A 23,003-nucleotide genomic window follows, 5' to 3' on the forward strand; every position below is an offset into this window, starting at 1 on the left:
ATGTATGTATAAAACAATGAAGTATGTAAATTGCTTTATGTTAAAATGCCTTATAAAATTAATGGTTAAATTTCTATTATTCATATTCTACAAATGCAGAAAAATTCAAAGATTAATGGGCTTATTTATCCAAGGTCATTAAACTAATGAATGGTGAATCCATAGCTTCTTCTACACAAAGAATACTTAGAACAGAAAATTGCTTTCCCATGTGCTCTTTCTAGAGAGATAAATGCTTGATGATAATAGCTGGTCAAACTCATTTTTGGTAACTTTCTAGCATAAATAGCACCCTCTAGGCTTTCCAGAGAATATCAACATTAATGATCAATTAATATTATAATTTATTTTCTTTCCACTCTTCAAACTGATACACTAGCCTCCACTGAAATAGTTTCCTTCTTCCTGAAATGTACTTTGACTTTCAGGATCATTATTACTGAGTCTGATTTCATAACTGCATGGTGTAAGTATAAGCCAATTTCAACACCATGAAAAGATCAAGATAGAAGGTGACTCACAATTTCTTTCACTAACTTTTCCCTTTACTTTCACATTTCAGGTACTAGAGTAGCCAATCCATACTAGTCCTAAATACTGTTTAATCTGAGGGAAATTTTTTTCAAATGAAAAGTAAGTCTGGGAAAACAACGAACTAGCATTGTGAAACTCTTGCTTCTACAAAGGATTGAGATACACAACCCTTACCAAATATGACATCCTCTTGTCATGGGTTGAATTATATCCTCCATCTCCCCACAGAATCCCAACCCATAAAGATATGCTAGTCCTCATCCTCAAGTACCTCAGAAGAAAGCCTTATATAGAAACGGATTCATTTCAGATTTCTTTATAGTGGAGCATATGGGCCCTTGATCTCAAAAGTCCTTTCAAGAGAATACAGAAAATAGAATGTCACAAAGGTGATGTTGGAGCTACGCTGACAGAAAGCAGGAAGTGCCTAGGACCTCTAAATCTGGAAGAAGCAAGCCAGAATCTTCCTAGAGACAGTACAGTCACAATAACACCTTGATTTTAGATGTTAGCCCCCAGAACTGTGAGAAAATACCTTTTTATTGTTTAAAGTTATCCATTTTATGGCACTGTCTTAAATATTTGATTTTCTTTCAAAAAACATAAGCCTCTTGGAGCCAGAAACATAAGCGAAGAACTAAGATTATTCTATGCCTGCAGAAAACCCATGCTCTATCCATAGCCCTGCATAATTCCTTGTGCACCATTCAGAACAATCCTTGAGCACTGAGTTGGGAGCATTCAAGCATCACCAGATATGACCCCCACCCCGAATAAGAGAAAAGAAGAAATAATTTAAACTTCATGAAGACAGTTTTTCCTTACTAATTCCACAGGCAAAATATTTCAGGAACTGTAAGATAGTGTATAAATGTTTGAAGTGTTTTACTTTATTGTAAATAAATCATATATTTTATAGAAACTGAAGACTTCAAGTTGGAGAGATAGTACAGGGCTTGAGGAACTTGCCTTGCAATACAGTGACTGAGTCATCAAGGGTTGCTCCTCAGCATGAAGCCACGAATAACTCCTGAGCACTGCAGGGTATGCCCTTCTATACACAAAAATAAAAATGAAACAAAATAAAATACCATAGGATTACAGTGAAAAGCTTTGCATTCATGCTAGAGAAAACAGGAAGGATTTGGAGAAGTTCAGATGACAAACAATTTCACGTTAAAGTGGGCATCATAAAGGCATAACTCCATTCAAATCTGGACAATCATTCTCATATTTTATACAGTTGATGAGGAACCAGTACCAGTTTGCTAGACACATCACTTTGGTGACTTTTAAACACTCTTTTCTTGCCCCCACTCCAATGTATTTCTTATCATTTTTATCAGGTTCTTAGCCTTGTGAAGCCAGGCATGCAATTTCACTCAGAATAGTCTTTAAAAATAAATGAATAAAATAAACGAACACTCTTGTTCATAATTTCAATGTTCCAAATCTTCTTGGAAATGTTCTTTAAACTTTAAGCCACAAAATGCTATCTAGCACAATTAACCACCTTCCAAGTTCTTAAAGGGGCTTCTCTTAGTTTGTCTTCTCTGTCCAGTCTATAGGACAAACAGCCCAAACTTAATCAGGTCATTTGTCTAGGATTGTGTGGTTGCCACGTGGGACTGATGGCAAAGGTTTGCACAGTTTAGATCAGTATCTAACAATGCTGATTTTTAGATACTAAAAATTTCTTTATAAAACTATAAATAGCCTTGCTGCTTTTATATTTTAAACTACACATTATGGCATAGTTAACCACTGAATAAACTCTATTCCCTCTTGCTAAAGCGAACAAGTTGCCAAGTTGGCCTTGTTGGTTTGCTGAATTTTGACAATAAAATAGACAAAAACTGATTTAAGCATTGGACTCCTCAGTTCATAAAGATTAAAAGGGTCCAGTTGGTTTTATTTTCATCAAAATTATTAACCTCTGGAATGCATCTTCCAACATTGGAAACCATATTTTTAAGTAATTCCATTCAACAGATTTGGGTATGGGAGGGAGAGGTATTTTGCAGTTAACTCTTCCTGGAAGAATTGTTAAAATGTACTTTTGCTTAGAAATTGAACTTTCCACGAGTGGGGAATATTTCCCTGCTAATTTATATCTACCATGTTCTAAGTCTATAATAGTGTGACACAAGGAAAAATTGATAACATATTTTCTCTATCATGCAGCACTGTAGATGTCTAGAAATGTTCTAAAGTGCTCAGCAATCTGGACAGGTGTGAATACATGTCAGATTTTTATTATAACGTATTTGTGCCTTACTTCCACCTCTGGGTTTCTGGTTCAAAATTGTATTCTGGAATTGCTTGTAAACTAGCACTTTACTAAAAGTCCACTTAAAACATCTGAAATTTGAAAAAGACTGTCCAGGGATTTGAACATATATTTCCTCCATCAGGATTCTCCTAGCAATATCCTTGTGTTATACAAATATTCAACAAGTGGATTAGTTACACTTTATCATACGAGTCGCCTTAGGAATGCTTTCTCTGAATAATGGTTTAATATCATATCATTGGCCTTCAAAAGAAGACAGATTCTTAGGGTTCAATGTGAGCAATGTTTGTATAAGATGAAGCTCTAGAATTGAAGTTGTTGTTTTCTTTATTATTAAAAGAATCTGTATAACATAAAGTTCCTTACACAAGGATTACATTAAAAGTTCTCTTGAGTTTATATCTTGAGATCATTTTTTTCCACTAATGAAAATATGTTCACTTGAGATTCTACAATAAAGGTTACATAACCAATTTATGTTACACTTTTTTCAGATGTCAAATTTTTCAATTCATTTCAGTTCCATGGCAGTCTAAAAAGTTTGTTTATCTACCCAGTGGCATAGCACCGCACTTTCTTCTTATATTTGTTTTATTTGTGTGCTAATATCTGTTTCTAGTGGTAATATGATTCCATTTTACAAAAAATGTCAAAACATTTTGAATGTAGAATGATATTCCTAAAAACTATGAGGTTCCTTTTTTTCTTTCAATAAAAGGAGTCAAAAGGTCCTTCAGAGGACTGTAAGTAATGGTCTTCTCTGAAACAGAATGACAATGGAAGTACAAAAATGATCCCTCTGCTGTATTATACTAGTAAAATAACCACCCCAGCACTCTATACTCTGTCTTGTTTTTTCAATCTACTTTTTCAGTCTTGAGAATCCCAGAGGTATACAAAATTCAAAGAGAAATTGAAGATAAATTCATGCTCTTTGCTCTCGTTCAGAGCATTAATAGCTTTTGGAATTGAAATTGTTTTATTAATTTGATTAGGTTGAAGAAAAATCTGAGGCTTTTATGAATAATTCAAGTTTATGTCAGATCCAGGAAAGTGTTATGGAAAGTACTGTTATACCTCAAAAATGCACTCACAGTAGACCATACATTTAATTTTCAATAACATTGATTTATAGTTTTATAAAGAAAAATAATAAATATAATGAATTACCTCCATATTTCCTGATCTCAGTCACTATAAAATAACTGCTGTAGTTTTACATTTCCAGTGTGAAATATTAAATGCATAAATCAAAACAAAATTATTTTTCATCTTAGAGAGAGACTGGTTTCGGAGACTGACAAATTCATTTTATTTTAAAATTAATGTTTTAAGAAAAAAATCTTCATTGAATCCCCACCAACATTTAAAGGAGAAAAGCATTCACAATTTACTGTTTCATCCATGAAATCTTCCTCAATATGTACTGTGAATAATATGTTATTAAGGTTCTTACAAGCTCAAAATTATCAGGAGCCAATTTAGACATTCTTATATGAATCATTTTCCTCTGCCGTTTCCTTTCTCATGGCATTTCCTTCTTCCACAATTGTTTTCCCCTAAGTTGCTACCCAGAGATAAACAGCACCTACAATGTGTGTTTTTCTCTAATGCCACCAGACTGGCATTTTCATAATTCAAATATTTCTTATAGCTACAACTAAGTAATCATGTAATGAGACAAATACCAAATAAGAACAATTCAAGAGAGATACAGATTTTCAAACAGGCAGAAGCATATGCATTTGCTTTCACATTTTCTCAAGTTCATCTTCTAAATTTCATTGAGAACAAGAAATAGTATTTTGCATTCTTGATTAAATAGAGTAAATCTAATTAAAAGAATTCATTTTCACATTTAAATACCACTCAGCTTTGGTGAGTGTTCAACATTCAGCCACAAGAAGCTTTCTGAAGGAGTGAGGAAGGTTGAATACTAGGAAGTGCCAAGTACTTGAACAAATGGGAAACTCTAGGCTATCAGGTTGAGAAAAAATATTAAATCACTTCAAGATCATGATACTAGAAACCTAGGAACAACATAAATTAAATATAGTATTTTAAGCTCATACACATGTCAAAACCAGAAACATTTAAATCATTTTTTTCTTAAATTTATATAAGGACTTACAGGATTCCCAAAAGTATCGTGTGTGTGTGTGTGTGTGTGTGTGTGTGTGTGTGTGTATGTGTGTGTGTGTTACTTAGAAATATAGGAATGTAATTCATTTGTTGATTACAAAACTGACCTGGCCTAAAGGTAAATCTTTTGATTAAAAAGAATTCTGGGGTGGGAAAGATAATTCAAAGAACTAAGTGTATGATGAAGATCCAGCTTCCATCCCTGGCCCCACTGGGAACAATCAAAGAGCACAGAGAAGGAAATGGCCCCCAAACACTATAGGGTCTGGCCTCAAAACAACCACCCCCCCAAATTCTGTTTACCTTTGGCTACATGCAAATAATTCCTAATAGGGGGAATTAATGTAAATAAGACCAGAAGCCCATTGCTTTATTTTCACTTTTATAACTCAGGATAGTTTTAAGGTGGTGTGTGTTTTCTGGAGGAGTTTCATAAAGAATCTCTGGAGTCCTGAAATAACCGTCTGGCAAAAATCTGAACTAGCCTCTCTAAAGATAACAATGGACTGTATACTTCATAAACATTTTTAGAAATTAAATAGCTGCTAACTTATTCCATATGGAAGCAAATTTACAGAGTTCAACATGTTGCTCATTGAGCTCATGAGAACACGTACACCAAAGGAAGAAGCCAGTTGTCTACAGTTTCGTACAAGTCAGTAGAAACAGATGATCCAAGTAGCCTCTTTAAAAACAAGGGTGGGGGTTCAGGAGAAAAATGGGTCTAAAAACCACAGGACACTTCTCCCTGAGTATTTCTAGAGTTTTTAGGTCTGAGGCCTTTTCGCGGTCCCAAAGAGTAATTACTTCTAATTAAATGGAAAGCATAGAAAAATTAAGAAAAATAGGAACAGTAATTTATAGAGAGGCTAAATCATGCATGCTTTAAAAAAAATTATTCAGCATAGCATAAAAGAGCAGCATCTTATAAATCTATTTCCGTAACGTATTTAAGAAATGAGGAAATGCTAAGCAGTAAAAGCTCAGATGCTTAGAGAAATACTTAATTACTCAAAATGTCTGATTTATCATTTAACTCAGTTGTAAGTTGGTCTAAGTAATCTTCATACACCCTCCTTTTTATATTTGCTGTTTTTTCCATTTGATTTGGTATTTATATATTCTTCAGATATAATGAAAGGGGATGGAATGATAGAAAAACAACAACACACCCTTGCATCTTCTGATCGGTTTACCACTGTTCCAGCATCAGCTCATGTAAGCCCAATGTCCATTCGACCCAGTGTTATGTGAGTAAATTAGAAAAATTGGTTTCCTCTGTTAAAAAAAAGTGCTTATACTTCAAAGTATTTTCTCTCTATTCGTACTCCTGATTTTCCCCTTTTGATCTTTACATCTGTTGTTGTAGAGACCCCAGAGCCTACCTCCCCTCCAACCATTCCCAAACACATGGTTAGTATTTAACAGCCACAACTTCATTTTTGTTTTTTACTACTGACAATGTGAAGTGAAACTGTCACATGAAATGAAATTCAAAGAAAAGATCCTATCGAAAAGTCTTTAAGACAGAATTTATTCAGGGTTTATATTCAAATCAAATTGGTTTTCCTAAATAAAAGGGGGGCTTCAATTTCTGGGGCTGTTGCCATAGAGAAAAGTAATAGGAAAATCTAGAGGAGAGAAATGTAGGAAGTCTGGTGCAGCTGATTGTATCCGCATAGGGGTTGCCCAGCAGGCCAGGATATTAATACCTGTATGATTGCTATGGTATGTTTGCTCTCAAAGACCAGGGGAAGGAGAGGAAACAGGTCTGAATAAAAGAAATAATATATGAAAAATATAAATATATAGACTTTGATATAAATACTTAAAAGCTCCAAAGTAAAGTTTGCTATGAATTAATGTTTGGATGCTTATCACTGTACCAAAGAGATTAAATTAAACTCCCTTTAATCTAATGGCATGGAAATCAAGTGGTTTGTCTTAGTTTGTTGGAGTGCAGATGTTGAGACAATTTCTCAGTGTTTATTTCTCAATTTAAGTACAACATTTTTATACTTAGGATAAATGGCCATCCATAACAGTATAAAAGAGTAATTCAAAGAAAGCATTCTTGCCTTAAAATATTTCCCCATTAGCTATTGATACTTGGAATTTGCTCATTACAGCTTGGTTTTATCTAAAGTCTAGTAAAAGAGTTTCCCTATAGGGGGTAGCGAGAGAATATAAAACATATACAAGTTCTTCCTGGGATGTATTATTTTCTCTTGAACTATGTAAATGTATAACCATTATTACCTTATTAAAACATTTTTTCAAATTAAAAAAAAATCTTGAAACTACAGGAGTCCTCTATACGTTCCAATTGTACTGTAATTGCTTCTGGATAATGAGGGACATTTCTGGGCAAGAATTAGCTAAGGACCAGCAGGGAACGAGAGGAGACCTTGACACAAGATGATCCTTCACTACCTATGAATTCTTCCCTCCTTGCAGAACTTGCTAGCAGTCCAATTGCTGAAAGGAACCCTGGAGATCTATACTTAAGGTTGCAGTTTTCATAAACAGCACAATTTTGAAAAGAAGTTAAAGTAAAGAGATTGCTCTTGTCCCAATGTGTCCTCCTCATGTGAACCGATATGACTATATGCATGCAGACTGAAATAACTTGTACAATTGATTAGAATCTAGTGGAGAGCCTCTGCAATCATAGAAGTGCTGAACTATGTTTAGCACTTTCTGGTACCTTTCTGAAACAATTTCTGCCTTGCTAATGTTCATTGATCCCAGCATGACACATGACTTCTCCCTCACAAAAGTCTATCTTAGAATAAGAGAGTAAATACATTAATATAAATGTCTTTACGCGTCTTTATAAGTCATGCTAGCTGCTACAACAAACAATGCCCAAAGCCTAGCGAAATGAATTTTTATTTGTTACTAACATCATAGTCCAAAAAGATTGTAGAACCTCCTTTCATCTATCACTGTGTCCTCACTGTATCACTGTCATCCTGTTGTTCATCGATTTCCTCGAGCAGGCACCAGTAATGTCTCCATTCATCCTAGCCCTGAGATTTTTAGCAAGTGGCACATTGGAGGTTCCTTCAGGGTCAGGGAACCGAGACCCATCATTGTTACTGGGTTTTGGCATATCAAATATGCCTCGGGGAGCTTGCCAGACTCTGCCGTGCGGGCAGGATATACTCGGTAGCCTGCCGGGTTCTCCAAGAGTGAGAACTAGACAATAAGAGGTTGCGTGGCTGCAAATGCGGGCATGTGCTTCTGGGAGCTGAGTTTTATAGTCCCTGGGTCTTGGCCGTTGATGGGATAACACAGCGCCGGGGGCAGTTGGTGGGTGTAATGCCTAGCTACTGGAAGATGGGAGATCTGGTGGAGGAGGCCCAGTCCCAATCCGAGCAGGCTTGGAGATCTCAGCCCTGGGTCCCACACACCTGGGTTCCTCTGCCAGGTCCTTCATGCATGAGGCTCGTCTGAACATGTGGAGAGTAGCTGGTTCCTTTCACCTATGCAGTCACTTAACACTGTTGCACCCCATTTTAACCAAGAAAAAGAAAGAGCACTGACAATATAGGACATAAAGGATATTTTTATGGCCAAGTTTGAAAGTTACAGAAGCATACTTGTTCATGGCCCACAGCAACTAAGTGACTTAAAGGAAGGTTTAAAATGTATTTTTATTTTGTGCTTAAGGAATGACATAGCACAATTAGATCTGCTATACAAATCTCCTGGTCATCAGTTATCTATTTCCATCTTCTTCCCACAGTTTCTTCAGGTCACCACATCAAGGGCAAAACTCTATCTCTTCATAACTTCCATCCACACCCCCCAGGTCAGAAATGACTAATATAATTCCTGCCACACATGAACAAAAAAGAAAAGTTATCTGTTCCTCACATGTACATTCCCTCTCCAAATGTAGAACAGTGGCAGGATAACCACAATACATTTGGAAAGAGGAAGATTATAAATCACAGACTAGTCAATGATCCATTTCAATTCCAAAACTCTGTTAGACAGATGGGGCAGTTCCTTCATTTGGCTTTGATTCTATTTTCTGAGAAAAATTCCTTTGTCAATTTATTCTTCACTCTTCTGATCCTCTTTGGAACAGTCTGTTTTTGCCCATTATCTTCATAGGTGACATCTGATGAAGACAGTTCAGGGCCTCTTAGTAGGTTGAAGATGTTTTGAAGTCTGTCTGCTTCCCTAACAATGGCCTTACAAACAAGAGCCTCAAATGGAGATTCAATACAAGCACTTACTCTACAGGTAATCTTAAGAAACACTATGAATATTGGAGAAATAGGCAAGGAAGGAGGAATATGGGTAAAGGGATAATTTCCACTAGAAACATCTTAGTAGATAATTTGACCCTCAAAACCTCTACAAACCATCTAAGAGAGCATGTGGTACAAAGAGACTCTGCACCCCCTTGAGTTGTACAGAACGTACTACCCTTCTTGATTTAGGGGCAGAACTGAAGCATCAATTCTAAGCAGTAATGTATGAAACTGAACTCCTCAGAGAAGATAATTATAAACATTGTGTATAGCAACTATGATTTATGACAGATAACAAAGATGAGGTGAAAACACCTGCTACAGGGTAAAGGTTCCTTGAAATAATCAAAGACATTTTAGTATGGAATATCTGTTTCTTTTACAATGCAATTCCCTTCGCTGCTCAGACGGTTTCCAATATATTTGCCAAGAACAGGCAAAGACTTCCAATTTTTTTCTGAGATAAAATATTTCGCTGAAGGAAGGATTGGACCATACCTAGCAGTGTTCATGGGTGATTCCTTGTTCTATGCTCCCTGATGGTGCTCAGGTGCCATATGTGCTCCTGGGGATTTGAAACAGGATTGCAGCGACCATATCAGCACGGACTAAAATAAAATTTTTACCTGAGCTTTGTTGCTTTGCTTTCTTATCTTCATGCCTCTTCTTCCAATTTAATAATGGCCATCTTGAGAACACTGGCAACCTGGAAGGAGGTAATCTTCATTATTACAAAAGTAGCAGCAAGAATTAATTGATAGTTAAGGGAAGATCACAACCCTAATCTGATCTTGCCCTGAACTTGATTCAATTAACACTTTTAAAATTTTTGCTTCATTTTAGTTTAGGTAGTATGGTTGTAGTAATACCATTTATGGTATTGATGAACAAATTTATTTCACACCACTACCACCAAAGTGCCCAGTAGTCTCTACCAGTGTCATGTGATTTCTAGTCAATTCACAGTTTTTAGAAGACTAGGCTTTCCTGTTTACAATTTAGAAGTAGTTCTTCCAATCAAACATTTCTAGACTCCTTCTATGTCCTTTCATATTATTTGTGCTTGAAAACCAGCCTTCCACTGGTGGAGGTATGGGTATTTGATCATTGTATAATTGAAACCCAAGCACAAAAATTTGTAAGTATACAACTGTATCTCATGATGACTCATTAATAAAAATTAAAAAAAAAAGAAAACCAGCCTTCCCCCTTTTCCACACTCCCGAACCCATCTCTTTTTGTAACACCTTGGAAAATATAGCCTACAATAGTCAGCCTACACTAACACCTATTTCATTTCAACTATATCTCCCCTAGAGTTTCAAACTATGTGGAGACTTGCTCTCACTTCCAATCTATTTCAGGTGATAGTTGTACTAAATAGTTTTACACTTCATCTCATTTAGTCACGCTTCCAGACTTCAATGATAATTTTTTCATTATTTACCTTTCAGTGGTCAAATCAATGCCACCTAATTTCTTTTCTAATGTTATGACCTCACTTCTGATACATATGTCTCCATTAGGATCAATAACCAGGACAAACATCAAAGTTTCGAAGGCTTAATGGTAAAAAGATGTATTTGGTGATTGTACAGTTTGGTGTGCATGAGAAGCTCTACTAGATGGCTTTCCACTAACTGAGATCTCAGAGCTCCAGTTGCCTCCATTTTGTGATGGCACCATCACCAATGCAAATTTTGTAATCCATAATCCACCTATCAAAGAAAAGAGGTCTTATAAAATCAAGCAGAGGACTTTAAATTCATTATGGAAGTAGTAGACACCTCTTCCGCTGGCATTCCTTCTGTCACAACCAAGTTTAACGGGAGGTTGAAAGTATAGTTTTGCATTCTTTAGAAGAAAGAGATGAGGGTTCATTTAGTTTAACTCTGATTTGCTACACTCCAAAGAAAACTAACCTTAAATCTAAAACAAAGAAATTAGAAACTGGAGAGCTAGAGAGATTGTAAAGTGAGTAGGGCACTTGCCTTACATGTGGCTGACCTGGATCCAATCCTTAGAATCCTATATGGTCCCCAAGAACCACCAAGAGTAATTTCTTGAGTACAGAGTCAGGAATAACTCCTGAACATTTACAGGTGTGGTCCAAATATAAAACAAACCAAAAAATATTAATCTTTTACAATAAAATTGTATGCTTATTTGTAGCCCAATTTGGATGAGACAAACACCACAGGCAGTTGGTTATTCAGTGTTTGAGATGTAATTCTCACTCTGAAGCAAATAACCAAAAATTGAAAAGATTTCACTCATTTGGTAATCAATCTTAAAGTTATAGTACATGTGGCATTTTTCCTGCTAATCTCCTAAAATGTGAAAATATTGACAATCCCTTTTGTAAGAGATATGGGTACAAAAAATGTCTATCTTTACTTTCCTGAAAGTACCTTTGCTAAAACTGTTACTCAATTTATTGTATCATCAAGAACATTGAAAAACAATGTGTTCACATCAAGCCCTGTTTGATAAAAGTTACATATTCTTTTATCAAATTCCTGTCTTCTGAAAAAATACTTTGGTTTTGGTTGTCAATGTACTTGAAAACATATATGGACTAAGAGACATGGTAGCAAATGCAATCCAGAGAATAAAAAGCAGTCCCTGGTTTCAACCACGGTTTTAAGAATCACATAATAGGTGCATTTAACGTAAGTTAATTCAAATATCCAGACTTAAGATTCAATTTGAGATATTATAGATGCTGCAAAATGACATTTTGCATTTATATTATTTTTTCATACACTATTTAATTTTTGTATGCTATATATACAATAAGTACAGCAGTATGCACAAAGCCATCTATACTGTATTTTCTAAGGGATAAAAGAGAGTCTGAAAGATAATTGTGACTGCAATTCTTGCAAGCGCTGAACTTTGAATTTAATGTTCTGGTAAGATAGAAAAAATCTATGGTAATTTTGTCTCTAAACACAACCTGCCACTGGATTCGGCCTCCCTACACTCTAGACTTATTTCTCAGATCTGTTTTATCTCCTATGCTGGTTAGCCCTTTTGTCTGATGACCTGACTTTGGCATTCTGTGAAACAATATAATGGCAAAAACCAGAACTTTGTGAAAAGTTTTCTAAGCTCGTCATTTCCTTTGAAATGACAAGATCTTGTCTAAATCAGGGCTCTTGATGATGCTTTCTGCACACCATTGCCCTGAATCCGGGAGTCAGAAGTGATTGTGGAGATCAGCTCAGGCATTACTGATAAAGGAATAATAAGTCCTTTGCTGCTGTGTCATAAACCTCATCAGACATTCAAGACTATCCGTTTTGTTCCCTGCCACACTTATGCCCTGAAAATGACTTATAATAAAACTTCTTTGTTTAAAGCGGTCTTCGATCTCAACAGCAAGAATGTACTTCATGAAAAATGTTCAGCTTAAATCCTTGGTTCACCTAGGTGTCCAAAGAGTTGTCTTTTCTAAAATAAGAAAAAGTTAACGATACTAACATTTGCCTCATCCATACGACAGCACAGAGTTAGGGCATTTTGCCTTGCACACAGCTGGCCTGGCAGAGCTGGGTTCAGTTCCTCCGCCCCTCTCGGACAGTCCAGCAAGCTACTGAGAGTATCTTGCCCGCTGGGCAAAACCTGACAAGCTCCCCGTGACGTATTCAATATGCCAAACACAGTGACAAGAAGTCTCACAATGTAGATGTTACTCAAGCCCGCTCAAGCAAATCAATGAACAATGGGAGGACAGTGCTATACTAAGTACTAGATACAGTGCTAAGAATTTTATGTAAATGAAATAATTTGTTTATCACGACAACCTTGGATGTTGTGAGGAGAACTAAGATGAGAACTATAATTATCTCCGTTTTATAAAGGAGAACATCAAGGGCAAAGAAGTTCAGTAATTTGACTATATTAGTAGAACTGAGGTTATGACTCCAAGGTTTTAGCCCTAGAATTTGAGCTATTGTGTATCTTCTAGCTTATAAAAACTGGCTTTGTCTGGCAATAAACAATGACTTGTTTATTACTTTTATATTTTTATCATTTCTATTGATGTATCATGATTTATAATACTGTTAAATATATTGTTCATGCATACTTTGTTACAACATTACTCCACTAACCAGAGTGTCAGTTTCCTTCCACCAATGTCCATGCGACCCCTCCATACACTCCACCTTTCTCATAAGGTCAGTTCTGTGGAAAAAGATCTCCAGTTCTGATGTCTTTGGTCATTTGGTTTTTCATTATTATTTGTCTGTATATTCCACCTAGGAGAGAGTCATATTTTTGATTGTGGAGGTGGTAACACCTAAATCCATATGGATGAATAAAGCTAAGCTCCTGAAATTCCACAAAATTTTAAATCAGTGATAAGTTGATATTTTTCCAAACCTGTGCCTTTTTATAGCTATATAAAATTTAAAAATTAATAGTATGAATAATTCTATGCTAATGCATTTTAAAATTTGCATGAAATAGGCAAATCTTACAAACATACAGTTTAGTAAAAGTGGAAAAAGAATTTTTAAAAATTTACAGGAAATTGGAATAGACCTATAAAAGTCTGTTTTAGCCTTAAAAGGTAATGTTGGTTGTATGTTATATAATATTCAAGATAATTCTTAAGTATATGCATTAAATTAAAAATATAGAGATTTTAAAAAAATCATTTGAATATATGTAGAAAGAACATACAAAATAAATGAAATACTAATTCATTATTTAAAACTTAGAAAACAGAAAATTAGGAATAATCAGATTTCATGCCATTGAGAGCAATCTCAAGCATCATGAGCAAATGCCATACTCAATGGCAAAGTTTTCAGAAGTTTGTCTTGTCTTTTAAAGAAGTTTCCTTAATGCTTCTTGCAAAACTGGTCTTGAGGCTATGAGTTCCTTAGCTGTAGCTTACCTATGAACCCTTGTACTGATTCTTCAAATACGAATGATAATCTTACTGGATGGGGTACTCATTGTGAGAGGAGTTTATTTCACCAAGTTTTTCCCATCTATATCCCACATTCTCTTCTGACAGATAGTCTCCTTTGATGCTTACCTGTGATTATTACAGGAATTGCTTTGTATTTAAGTTCCTTCTTTGATCTTACCGCTTTCAATATTCTGTCACTGTCTTTGGTTTTTGTGACTCTTAATATAATGTGTCTCGAAGTTTTTCTTTTGGGACCTATTTTCTCTGAGAGTCTTCATACCTCCTGGATCTGGGTGCCTGCATTCCTCAACTCTGGGAAGTTCTTTTCAATAATTTTTTAACTAGCAGTTCTTCATTAAATTTGCCCTGATTTTCCTCAAGATCATCTTAGTTTTTTTTTGAGAGGGATAGAGACCAAACTGTGCTCAGGGCTTTCTCCTGACTCTGCACTGCAGGATCATTCCTGGCAGGCTTGGGGGACAATATGGGGTGTCAATCAAAGAGCTGAATTTGGGCATGTACAAGGCAAGCACACTACCACCTGTCCTATCTCTCTGCCCCCTGCACCAGAGAGATAGAATAAAAGTGATTTTTACTTATAATATAAGTGATTCTTACATCTGTTCCTCTTGAACTCAACTCATAGTTTCTCGTTGTGCTGTTGTTTCTTCCAGACTCTTTTCTATATATATTATTTTCCAGAGGTTACTTGCATCTCATCTTGGAGCTCACCAGTCTTTTCTTCCACTGCTACTATTCTGGGGCTCAGACCTTCTATTAAGCTTTTTATACTGTCTACAGATGCTTCATTTTTCATTCCTTTTTATTTGAGTTTTCTTCTTATTTCCACTGTTACAACTTATTGTGCTGTGTCGACTACCTGTGCCATCATTTCCTTGAACTCATTAAACATCCTCAATATGGTGTCATTCTCTGCGAGTTTATGGAACTAGTTGATCCTAGCAGATCCTGCCTTGCTATTATTTTCATTAATTGAGTTTGGTGGACTTCCCCATCGTGGTGGCTGTGCTCTGAGAGTGAACCTCTGTAGTTTCCCCACTGTTAGACTTGAAGGATTAGCAGAGGGCCTAAGAGATGTATTTTGGGGCCTGCTGAAATAATGATGGTTGGGCTAGAGACTACTATGACTCAGACAAAAAGAACGGAATTTTGCTTGCAATTCCAAAAATGCCCCAGGGATTTAACCAGGCGGCAAATCTCAGCAGAAAGGTGGAATGTGCGATGAGAGGGTCTGAGATAAGGATGGGGTCCTGTTGAGATGGCAGAGGTGTGCTTGGAAGCTACCAGAACCCAGGAAGAAAAACCAGGAAGAAGAACCCAGGAAGAAGGACCTTTTGGGATTTCTAGACCTCAGGCAGTCCTAGGATGTTTTCATATTGATTAACTAAAAATGATCATTTAGTCCAGCATCATTTTTTTTAGCATTTGCAGCTATTTATTCTAACCATACACGTGATCCCTATTGGAGTTCTATACATGATTCCTGATGGACATCGCTGGCTGTTTTGCAAGATTCAGACAGAATAGATAGCATCAGTAGTGTGCAGAGAAACCACAGCAGCAGCTGCAATGTCACCATCTCCCCGGGCCAGATGGAATTGCAGTGCCATTGAGCATGGCAGCAGTGAGCACAGTGCCTCACCCACTGCAAGGTGCTGTCTGCCAACTACTGGGTGACTTAGGACTCGGCACATGTGTTCTACTTGGTACAGCCCCTCTACGGTGGGGTCCTGCTCTGCCAGCTGCTCAACAACCTCTGGGCGCACTCCATCAACCTCAAGGAGATCAACCTGAGGCCACAAATGTCCCAGGTGCTGCCCAGAGACATAGGCAGGTGCATGTTTGTCAGCATGTAGGTCATTACAACAAGCCAGCCGACCAAAAGCTTGCATTCAGTAGACTGGGAACACCTGTAGAAGCCATGAGTGGCCGCCCTAAAAGCCTCTGTCCCTCTCGAAGAGCCTGGCAAGCTACCGAGGGTATCCCTCCCGCACGGCAGAGCCTGGCAAGATTCCCGTGGCGTATTCAATATGCCCAAAACAGTAACAATACTGGGCTTCATCTCCTGGTCTTGAAGAACCTCCAATGCAGCAGTGTTGGGAAGGACGAACAAGGAGAGACTGCTAAAATCTCAGGACTGGGACGAATGGAAACATAACTGGTGCTATTTATTCTGAAAGAAAATCAGTAGGAGTTGTCATTATTTAAATCTGGTTGCTAAAGCACTACACTCTGAACTATTTCTAGGTGAGTACTCAATGAGAAAAAAACAGGTATTCAATCACCTAGACCCACAAAAGAGAAATGAAAACTTCTAAGTTGCATAAGACTAGGTCGTAATAGTTCTTCATTCTCTTAGGGCAACCATCCTTTGTGGCTGTATTTACAAATGAAATGGAAGAATCAGTTATTCTTCATTTAAGTTAGTGAAAATTCAGAAAACATTAAAAATAAAATAGGGTTGTGAACTGATTTTAATTTGTTTATTGGTTTAGGGGTTAGATCTAGTGGTGTGCAGGGCTTAATTTTGACTCTGCACTTGGGGATCATTCCTAATGGGGCTCAGGGTATTATATCTGGTGACAGGGATTGAACCTTGGCCTACCACATGCAGGGCAAGTGCCTTACCTGCTGTTGCTTAGGCCCCTGTGAACTAATTATAATCTCTTACTATTTGGAAGATAATTAACAGGCTTGCTGTATTTAGGCTGTGGGTGCTTTTCCTATGGCTCCCTCTTGGAACAATACTTGAACTCCCACTAGCAGAGTGCCAAGACAGGGTGCAAAAGGAGGTTAACTGAGCAATACAACCTGAAAAATATGACATGTGTTTGCCTCCAGATATGTCCCCTACATTTCACAATCATTCTCCTCATTGTGAAGTTACCACTTTTTCCATTTTGTTTTTTTTTCTTCTAACATCATGCCTGAAGATGAACTCCAATGGAACAATGCATCACTTGTGAAACATGGCATCATAAGCCAGTAGTGGTCACTCACACAGAGATCCAATATTGACTAAGCAAACTAGATGACTTTTTTCCTGGCAAAGCATGAGACTTGAAAGGATTGTGGCATTGAGCAACTGTATTAATATGGAAAGAGAAGGAAAGAAAGCAAATAATGGGAGTCATCCTCAATATGTAATGCTGGACACAAACAATGCTGAAGAGGTGGTAGGGAGAGCCTCAGGATCTAGAAAACAGCAACAAGGACCACTGGAAGAGTGTCAAGTAATTTGGCTACTGGGATAGGAGTAAGAGGAATAAGGGTTTTTGTCTAGTCTGCCAAATAACAATCAGGAAAATAAATGTGTATACATAAATAAATATATATAACGATAAGTTTGTGATGGTCACTAAAAAGGTTTATTAGAAAATTGTTTAGAAAATAATCACCTAAAAGGTTAAAATCCAATATCCTCAAATCATCCAGATTTTAATGCCAAGATAGGACTGAGAAGATCAGCCAAAGATCTCCACATCGGGACCCATGACCTAGAACGGAACAAACAGGGTGAGAGATTGTCTGCGTTCATCATGTCGACCAAGACCATCCATGGTTGCTCACAGTTCCAGAAGGCTGAATCTAAATGTTGGACATGGAAGTCTCCTGCTGGACAGTTCCACAATGAAATTGACCATATCATCCAATCAACAGTTTTGTCTGACTGATGTCACTAATGTTCCAAAATTCCAAACCGAACTGGACCACCGTCTCCTTCATGCAAAGTTATACTTCATGGAGCGGGGAGAAAGGGCTGCAAATTTTAAGAAGACAACTCCCAGAATGACCACCAACTGGGAGCTCTTTGGCACTATTGCAGCAACATGGGAAGATGTCGCCTTTGACAATATTGACAAAGAATATGATCGACTGGTTCAACACCTCCATAATTATGTGAGGAACACCAAGAGAGAGAAAGCCACAAAAAACGCCTGTCCTCAGAAACTCTCCAGCTCATTCACCAACATGGCTTGGCATGAGCCTCAGGAAACCACAAGCAAACGTCCGAGCTTGCAGAGCAGTGCAGAGAAGCAATAAAGGAAGACCTCAAAGAGAGAAGAACAGCAGTTCTGGCCAACATGGCAGAATCTGGAAAGCATTCACAACACCTTCCTGTCCTTCACCACTACCAGACCAAGTTGGCTGCCTTTCGACATCCTGATGGATCTACCACATCTTCCAGAAGGGCAATGGAGAAGATAATCCAAAATGTCTATTAGGATCTCTTCGATAGCCACATCCATAAGCCCACATACCAAATTCTGCAAGATGGATATATTGTTCATTCCCAGCGTTTTTCCTTCCAAGATCAGACACGCCATTTCAACGGTAAAGAAGCTAACAGCACCTGGCCCAGACAAGGTCAGACCCAAACACCTGAAGAATCTGCCTTCAGTACTCATCAATACACTGGCTCGGCTCTTCACACTCCACCTGTCTGAATGCAAAGTTACATCCCAATGAAAAAACAGCAGGACTGCTCTACTGTACAAGAAGGGAGACATCCATGACACTGGCAACTAACACCTGATCTGCCTATTGTCTGTCATCACATCATCCTGAATAGGATTGGCAGAACACTAGATGAAGGACAACCATGCAAGCAAGCTGGGTTCTGAAAAGGGTTCAGCACAATTGACTATATCCACACGGTAACAAAGCTCATTGAGGTTTCTCAAGAGTTCAAGATGCTGCTCTATCATTGATTTAAAGAAGGCCTTTGATTCTGTTGAGACGGAAGCAGTCAGTGAAGCCCTAGCCAAACTGGGCGTTCAAACTCAATACATCAGGATTCTCCGTGAACTGCATTATGAATTTTCTACCAGGATCTCACCATTCTACAAGGAAATGATCATCGACGTCAAGAGAGGGTTTCAGCAGGGCGATATTGTTTCACCAAAACTCTTCAGTGCCACACTACAGAACGTCATGCAATGACTGGAATGGGAAGAAATGGGAGTGAAGATAGAGGGTCAGCAACTACACCACCTCCGCTTCACTGATGACATTGTTATAATAACACCAAACATTAGCCAAGTGGCACAAATGCTGGACGACTTCGACCATGAGTGTGGAAAGGTCAGACTGCAGCTGAATCTCACCAAGACAATGTTCATGAGAAACGGACTCATTCCTGACATTCCATTCGCTCTCAGCAGAACAAACATCTCCAAATGCAGCAGTTATGTGTATCTAGGTCGAGAGCTCAACATGAAGAATGACCTATCACCTGAGCTGCTCAAGAGGAAGAGAGCAGTGTGGAACACCTTCAAGAGCGTCAATGAAATAGCTAAGAGGACGAAGAACCTCCAGCTCCAGGCACATTGCTTCGACTCTACCGTTCTTCCTGCATTAAGATATGCCTCAGGGACCTGGGCCCTACAAAAACAGGATGAGAACGCTATTTGGGTCTCCCAAAGAGGAATCAAAAGAGCTATGCTTGGAGTATGATGCTTCACTCAAGTGAGAAGAGGAATCCAGAGTTCCAACCTCCATTGACAATAGAGAATTAGGGATGCTATATTGTTTGCCAAGGCATCAAAAATCATATCGGGTGTACATGTAATGCGATTTGAAGACGACTGCTGGACTAGAGCCATTACTGACTAGATTCCACGAGATGTCAAATGATCGTATGACCAACCACCTACGAGATCATCAGACTTCTTCTTCAAAACCCTGAACAAGCAGTTTGAGGCTCTTCGTGTTCCTGGAGCAAGCAGGCACCATTGGGCTACACTAGCACGCAACAGAGATGAATAGAGATGTTACTGGTGCTCGCTCGAGCAAATCCATGAGTAATGGGGTGTCAAGTGATCAAGTGATCAAAAGTATTTGTTTCTGAGGCTAGAGGGATAGCACAGCGGCTAGGGCATTTGCCTTGCATATGGCCACGGGGTGTCAAATGATCATATGACTACCCACCTACGAGATCGTCAGACTTCTTCAAAACCCTGAATGAACAGTTTGAGCTCTTCGTGTTCCTGGAGCGAGCAGACACCATTGAGCTACACTAGCACACGACAGGGATGAATAGAGATGTTACTGGCGCCCACTCGAGCAAAGCCATGAGTAATTGGGTGTCAAGTGATCAAGTGATCAAAAGTATTTGTTTCTGAGGCTAAAGCAATACCACAGCGGGTAGGGCATTTGCCTTGCATACGGCCAACCTGGGTTCAATTCCCATCATCCCATATGGTCCCCTGAGTACCGCCAGGAGTCATTCCTAAGTGCAGAACCAGGAGTAACCCTTGTGCATCACCAGGTGTGACCCAAAAATCAAAAAATATATATCTGTTTCCTTGAATCTCCAAAATAAATTCCTACAAAGCATATGACTTCAAACAAGAAAATATAGTATCTCACAATTTTGGGACTGTGGGCCATACTCTTACTCAGATTTGGTGGAAATTTTTTTACAGGCCCTCTTATCTCTTGGTGTTGTCAACAATCTTGACATTCCTTTATTTGTTAGATAAATAAAAGTAATAATAAAACAATTATCTGCCATCATCTTAAAGTGATGTTCTTTGTATATCTATACTTCTGTCTCTTGTTCTCTTATAAGTAGAACAGTCATTGTACTAAGGCTAACCCTACTCAAATATGATCTCATCTTAATTCAATTATACCTTCAAAGATCCTGTCATCATATAGGGTCACATGTCCTGGTAGCCAGAGTTCGGACTTCAAAATATCTTTTAATAGACACTAGTCAACTCATAACAAAGGTTTTTTTCCAAAGAGCAATAACATTTTACTGTTGATTATATTCTTCCCAAGTCCTTTCCACAATCCAGAAGGAATCATTCACCAGATGAGCAGTAGATCCTCTCAATTGAGAAAAAAAACACCTCTAACACAGTCATTCTTAGACTGAGCAACTCTTAGAAATGCAAAACCATATTCTGATTATGTTCTGCCATTGGAGCTTTACTGGCGTCAGTTCTTCCATAAAGTTTTCAGTTTCACCCTTGGCAATAATCCAACACAAGAAAACTACAGTGAGGTGTTGGCACACAAACATAAAGGACCATTGTTACAATGAGGAGTGGCAGTCCAGGAATAAGGAAGAAAGAGAGGACTTAATCTCTGTAGCAAAGTAAATTGCCCACTGAATCAGCATATTCCATAATACCAAACAAAGAGAAGCTTAAAATACAGATCCTTACTTTTTCAAAAACAGAGGCGGATTTTGAACAGGTTCTCAGCTTGGAATAGCAACTCAGTATAATTAACACACATATAGTTTTGACTTTACAGTTTTATCATATTTATTTTTCACACACACCCAGATTCCAAGTAATTCATATAAACTAATTAATACATCAGTCATTGGGTAAATGAAACTCAGGTTACCATAGTTCCAGTGAAAATGGGCCAGTACTAATACACCTACACACGGATGCGAACCATGTTCAGCTGAGAAAATCAGCAACTACTATCCCTCAGCGTTTAGGACATCAGTCATTAAGAACGGAAGTTTTAGAAATATTATTAAACTGAGGATTAGCAAAACAAACAATGAAATTCCATCACTTTTGAATTAGAAGACTTAAAAAATACTGAGATGTCTTAAGGGTGAGAGTGACTTCTCAACTGCTTACAATTGGATAGAAAATAATTTAAGGGGGTTATGGTGCCGCCAGCAGGTCAATCTGTACCTATGAGGCAAGTGCATCAGCAGCCTGATGCTGCCTTCAGACTTCCAGATACCCCAAAATTGCTGCTGTGCCTTTGGCCAGACCCCAAAAACTTGGGGCAAAGTTTACCAAGAAAGTAAACGGCCAAAAGTTAGGTATATGGAAGACACACACACAAACCATCTCCGGCTCAGCTATATAATTGGAGGCATGGCCTCTCTAGTTCTTGATCAAACTGCTTAAGGGCCATGATCCCAAAGACTCAGAAACAAATCTCGAGGCCCAACAGCTTTTGGCAGAAATGTGTCCGGTCCCTGCACTAGGTTACCGATGCTGAGGCAATCCAGGTGGGAATAGGTTTCGTGCCTTGGCCTCTTCCCCTGGCGGCCCAGTGGCCATCATCCTCCAGAGGCCACTGGACAGTCAGGTTTGGGCCTGCAGTGACAAGACACACGGGGTCTCATGAGATGGGGGCGGAGTCAGCCCTTTCCTCCTCGTCCCAATGAGACCCCAAGTTGCCGCCCAAGAACAGACTCTCTGGCTCCTGATCAAGCTGCTTAATGGCCATGATCCTAGAGACTCAGAAACAAATCTTGAAACCCAGTGACTTTTGGCAGAAATGCGTCCGAACTGTGCAGTAGGTTACTGTAGCACAGCCACCCAAGGCGGGAAAGGGTGCTGTCCCTCCGCCTGCTCCCCCTTGGTGGCTTAGTGGCCGCCATCCACCAGAGGCCACTGGACAGTCAGGTTTAGGCCTGCAGTGACGAGACACACGGGGCCTCACGGGATGACGTTAGAGCCGGCCCTTTCCTCCCCATCCCAACGAGATCCTGAGTTGCCACCCATGAATGGCCTCTCTGGCTCCTGATCAATCCTTTTAATGGCCATGATCCCAGAGACTCAGAAACATATCGCAGAACCCAGCAGGTTTTGGCAGAAATGTTCCTGCAGTAGGTTAGTGGTGCTGGGCCACCCCAGGTGGGGATAGGTTTTGTGCCTTGGCCTGTTCCCCCTGGCAGCCCAGTGGCCGCCATCCTCCAGAGGCCACTACACAGTCAGGTTTGGGCCCATAATGATGAGACACGCAGGGCCTCATCAGACTGGGGTGGTGCCAGCCCTTTCCTCCCCATCCCAACAAGACCCTGAGTTGACACCCATGAACAGCATCT

Source organism: Sorex fumeus, unplaced genomic scaffold (genome assembly GCF_029834395.1).
Source record: "Sorex fumeus unplaced genomic scaffold, SorFum_2.1 ptg000131l, whole genome shotgun sequence".
In the NCBI taxonomy this organism is placed as follows: Eukaryota; Metazoa; Chordata; class Mammalia; order Eulipotyphla; family Soricidae; genus Sorex; species Sorex fumeus.